Below are 6,203 nucleotides of genomic sequence, written 5' to 3'. Positions count from 1 at the left end.
AGAACAGATACATTTGCTTGCATCTTTCCAGGATTTGGTTCTAAGACCACGTGATCTGGTGTCATCTAATTCTCTTTATTAAGAGTTAGTTCCTCGATCTGCGTGAAGGCTGGAATGGCTGAGACAAAGTGAGTATTGTGTTATTTTAGGAAATCACCGATTTTGCATAATACACATGTATATAAAAGGCTGCCGTGATTACTTTAACTATCTACATGTATGCTTATTAAAAATAAGCAGGTACAAAAAAGTATAACAAAACAGTATGTCGCTTAACAATTATTGTGGGGTAATTCGATATTTGTTCCTTTCATAATAGATATCATGATTCTCCAGATTGAATCATTTATTAACTTAAGACATACAGGTGCACATAATTTCCCCAAAATGTATCATTTAATTTGAAACATATATGCCTAGGTATCTTAACTATGATATTTATTTCAGATTAGAAGTGTTATCATGGATCTTCTCATTCCCCTGTTAATCTTTGTTCTTTTTGCCTCCAGTCACACTAGTAGTATCAGGTCTGTTGGTCGAGAGGTTAGTTACGACTTTCTTATATTCTTTTTTTTTTTCGAACAAAACGAAAGAGAAACATTGACTCATGCAGGACTACACAGTTAATAAAAATTCCAAACATTGTCAACTGTGAATTGCCCTCCTATATGTCTACTCTTCATATTCTAATTTATTATTCTTGTTCTTGTGGGTAAGAATCAGCATTAGGGAATACACATTTAAATATCTGTGATAACTTAATTGTCGTAATGATGAATCTTTTGTGTCCTTCCCTTCCAACAAAACTTATATGCATGTATATATTGGTGACTAGAATCCGCATAATCCATAAAAATCCAACACAATTGGAAAAACTCCCCTAACACATAAAATACATGTTTGATGAATTAGAAGACAGTAAGTCGCACTGTGTAGAGGAGTAACTGAGTCTGTATTTTAAAATATTTTACCATTACTGTTATATTTTTGACCCTGACAAATTATTAAAGTACAAAGCTATTCCAGGAAGAACCGTCCGCAATGTGGAAAATGAAAGTGAAAGCTTGGTTCACAATGCTGGACGTCAACATGGATGGGATGGTTAATAAAAAGGAATTCGTTGATTTGATAGCGGAAAGGGGGGCTCGAGTGCTTCCCTCGTGGAGGGCTAAGGCCATATTTGGATTAATGAACTTGGATTGGGAGTCTGTTATTCTTGGTACAAACTTAAATCTGGAAGATGGAATTAATATAACAATGTGGTTTCAGGCATTCCAAATTGACCTTCATAATAAAACGCTGAAAGCCATAATGTTTGATTACTGGACCGAATGGTTCAACACCCTTGATGCTAACTGTGACAATGAAATGTCCGCTGATGAGTATTTCAACTTGTTAACAATATTCCGTAACACCTTGCCAGCTGAAGTACCTATGAACGACACTGACCGGGATAAAGATGGCACCATTAGCTTGGAAGAGTTCTTATTTGGTTGTTATCATAATTTTTTCGACCAGAGAGGCAACCAGTCAATCTTTTTCTATGGATCTGAAAATCATTAGACGTTAAGAGATATGGACGTGTTTATTATTCTTACTTTGTGTGTTCATGTAATCAGATTATCTTCTTTGACTTGAATAAAAAATGATACCAAAATGCTTTTAGGCTCCACCGTTTCTTGTTATAAAGCACAAAACATATGGTGAAATCATGAGAACATTGTCAGTTTAGTAACTGGACACTTTATTGATATTATTTGCTATCGCAAGACACTTTCTACATACTATTGATCTATGTACATAAAATTGCACAACTTTGGTGTCTGCTGCAGATTGAAGGGGTGATTGTTGAAGGCGCCTGGCGAAATTGAAATTATATCAGAACTGGAAAAATGTCCATTCTTGCTTCAGTAAATTATGTAATTGTGATCAGGTAACAAAAATATATTTCTGCAATATTATTGTTTTTATTTTGAATTTCGTCCAGCTTGTGTTCCCACACCATATGTAGATACAGATTGCGTCGTGTTTTAATCAGTGTCCTCGTTGTTCACATACAAGGACATTTGAAAAGCCCTCATGTTCTATAACAGATTACACGGTAAACAGAATATGAAATATAAACCCATTATTTTTGTCACTTGTGTGTACATGTAACCAAATATTTCTTTTGAACTTGAATAAAATTCAGTACCCAAAAGATGCTTAGATGCTATAAGACACCAAGTTGTGTCTCGTTATATAGCACAAAACATTAGGTAAAAATCCCGAAAACACAGAGTCAGTTCACTGATACGAATTACTTTCGGCAGACAGATTCTATGCATTACTTGTACAAGGTATATTCAGGTACACAAAATTGCACAATATTAGTTTCTGCTTCAGGAAACTCAATGGAGGGGATCCTGCCTGAAAAACTTAAAATCATATCAAAAATGAAAAAAAAAGAAGAAAAACATTCTTGCTCGTGTTACATAGCAGTGGCGGATATAGAGGGGGATCAGGGGAGTCCTTACCCCCCCCCCCCCCCCCCCCTTCGATTTCTTGATATAAGAATTTTGACCAGCTGGATCATAGTTTTAAACCGTACCAAATGGCACCTTTCACCCTTTAAATTAACAAAATTTTTCGGGCCATTCAGCGAGCCCCGTACCCCACGCCAAAGGAGGGGGGGTCTTCTTCGCATCCGCGGACCCCCTTCAAATAATCCTGGATATTCCCCTGTATAGGTAATTGTGATCTAAAATTGGTGACTTTTTGGCAGGTAGCAGAAGTGAATATCCCTGCAAATGAATATTTTTCCACAGTATTGGTAGATTCATCATGTTAGTGTCTTTCATCAATGTTCTCATTGTTCACATATAAGGACATTTATGAAAAGGGTCCCATGTTCTACATCAGCTTACACGATAAAAAGAACAAAGGTAAAACGTGACCTTTTCATCGGATTGCATCGGATTATTATTTCAGCAGTGTAGCTTATCTGAAATAAAAGTTCTCATATGTAAATAAATATTTTTCCATGTTTCGTGTTTCTAAAGATGAAATTATTCGTTTCTAATTGTGAAACAAACATTGAGTTATTGTCGTTTTTTTATTTATATTTAATTATGTTAACTGCGATCATTATTCTGTATATTTACTGTAATACTGTATATTAAACTACATCAAAGAATGTCAAAGACACAAATATACATTAGATGGAAAAGCCCTATCAGTAAAAACTAAAACACCTTAGAAATCGATCTTAATCTCAATTTTCACTCTAGAATACTGAATTTAAAACCGTAAGAACAGATACATTTGCTTGCATCTTTCCAGGATTTGGTTCTAAGACCACGTGATCTGGTGTCATCTAATTCTCTTTATTAAGAGTTAGTTCCTCGATCTGCGTGAAGGCTGGAATGGCTGAGACAAAGTGAGTATTGTGTTATTTTAGGAAATCACCGATTTTGCATAATACACATGTATATAAAAGGCTGCCGTGATTACTTTAACTATCTACATGTATGCTTATTAAAAATAAGCAGGTACAAAAAAGTATAACAAAACAGTATGTCGCTTAACAATTATTGTGGGGTAATTCGATATTTGTTCCTTTCATAATAGATATCATGATTCTCCAGATTGAATCATTTATTAACTTAAGACATACAGGTGCACATAATTTCCCCAAAATGTATCATTTAATTTGAAACATATATGCCTAGGTATCTTAACTATGATATTTATTTCAGATTAGAAGTGTTATCATGGATCTTCTCATTCCCCTGTTAATCTTTGTTCTTTTTGCCTCCAGTCACACTAGTAGTATCAGGTCTGTTGGTCGAGAGGTTAGTTACGACTTTCTTATATTCTTTTTTTTTTTCGAACAAAACGAAAGAGAAACATTGACTCATGCAGGACTACACAGTTAATAAAAATTCCAAACATTGTCAACTGTGAATTGCCCTCCTATATGTCTACTCTTCATATTCTAATTTATTATTCTTGTTCTTGTGGGTAAGAATCAGCATTAGGGAATACACATTTAAATATCTGTGATAACTTAATTGTCGTAATGATGAATCTTTTGTGTCCTTCCCTTCCAACAAAACTTATATGCATGTATATATTGGTGACTAGAATCCGCATAATCCATAAAAATCCAACACAATTGGAAAAACTCCCCTAACACATAAAATACATGTTTGATGAATTAGAAGACAGTAAGTCGCACTGTGTAGAGGAGTAACTGAGTCTGTATTTTAAAATATTTTACCATTACTGTTATATTTTTGACCCTGACAAATTATTAAAGTACAAAGCTATTCCAGGAAGAACCGTCCGCAATGTGGAAAATGAAAGTGAAAGCTTGGTTCACAATGCTGGACGTCAACATGGATGGGATGGTTAATAAAAAGGAATTCGTTGATTTGATAGCGGAAAGGGGGGCTCGAGTGCTTCCCTCGTGGAGGGCTAAGGCCATATTTGGATTAATGAACTTGGATTGGGAGTCTGTTATTCTTGGTACAAACTTAAATCTGGAAGATGGAATTAATATAACAATGTGGTTTCAGGCATTCCAAATTGACCTTCATAATAAAACGCTGAAAGCCATAATGTTTGATTACTGGACCGAATGGTTCAACACCCTTGATGCTAACTGTGACAATGAAATGTCCGCTGATGAGTATTTCAACTTGTTAACAATATTCCGTAACACCTTGCCAGCTGAAGTACCTATGAACGACACTGACCGGGATAAAGATGGCACCATTAGCTTGGAAGAGTTCTTATTTGGTTGTTATCATAATTTTTTCGACCAGAGAGGCAACCAGTCAATCTTTTTCTATGGATCTGAAAATCATTAGACGTTAAGAGATATGGACGTGTTTATTATTCTTACTTTGTGTGTTCATGTAATCAGATTATCTTCTTTGACTTGAATAAAAAATGATACCAAAATGCTTTTAGGCTCCACCGTTTCTTGTTATAAAGCACAAAACATATGGTGAAATCATGAGAACATTGTCAGTTTAGTAACTGGACACTTTATTGATATTATTTGCTATCGCAAGACACTTTCTACATACTATTGATCTATGTACATAAAATTGCACAACTTTGGTGTCTGCTGCAGATTGAAGGGGTGATTGTTGAAGGCGCCTGGCGAAATTGAAATTATATCAGAACTGGAAAAATGTCCATTCTTGCTTCAGTAAATTATGTAATTGTGATCAGGTAACAAAAATATATTTCTGCAATATTATTGTTTTTATTTTGAATTTCGTCCAGCTTGTGTTCCCACACCATATGTAGATACAGATTGTGTTGTGTTTTAATCAGTGTCCTCGTTGTTCACATACAAGGACATTTGAAAAGCCCTCATGTTCTATAACAGATTACACGGTAAACAGAATATGAAATATAAACCCATTATTTTTGTCACTTGTGTGTACATGTAACCAAATATTTCTTTTGAACTTGAATAAAATTCAGTACCCAAAAGATGCTTAGATGCTATAAGACACCAAGTTGTGTCTCGTTATATAGCACAAAACATTAGGTAAAAATCCCGAACACACAGAGTCAGTTCACTGATACGAATTACTTTCGGCAGACAGATTCTATGCATTACTTGTACAAGGTATATTCAGGTACACAAAATTGCACAATATTAGTTTCTGCTTCAGGAAACTCAATGTAGGGGATCCTGCCTGAAAAACTTAAAATCATATCAAAAATGAAAAAAAAAAGAAGAAAAACATTCTTGCTCGTGTTACATAGCAGTGGCGGATATAGAGGGGGATCAGGGGAGTCCTTACCCCCCCCCCCCCCCCCCCTTCGATTTCTTGATATAAGAATTTTGACCAGCTGGATCATAGTTTTAAACCGTACCAAATGGCACCTTTCACCCTTTAAATTAGCAAAATTTTTCGGGGCCATTCAGCGAGCCCCGTACCCCACGCCAAAGGAGGGGGGTCTTCTTCGCATCCGCGGACCCCCTTCAAATAATCCTGGATATTCCCCTGTATAGGTAATTGTGATCTAAAATTGGTGACTTTTTGGCAGGTAGCAGAAGTGAATATCCCTGCAAATGAATATTTTTCCACAGTATTGGTAGATTCATCATGTTAGTGTCTTTCATCAATGTTCTCATTGTTCACATATAAGGACATTTATGAAAAGGGTCCCATGTTCTACATCAGCTTACACGATAA

Source organism: Lingula anatina, chromosome 5, assembly GCF_051362555.1.
Source record: "Lingula anatina isolate TDL-2025a chromosome 5, LinAna3.0, whole genome shotgun sequence".
In the NCBI taxonomy this organism is placed as follows: Eukaryota; Metazoa; Brachiopoda; class Lingulata; order Lingulida; family Lingulidae; genus Lingula; species Lingula anatina.
The sequence above is the reverse complement of the archived record's forward strand: the minus strand, read 5'-3'. Positions refer to the sequence as shown.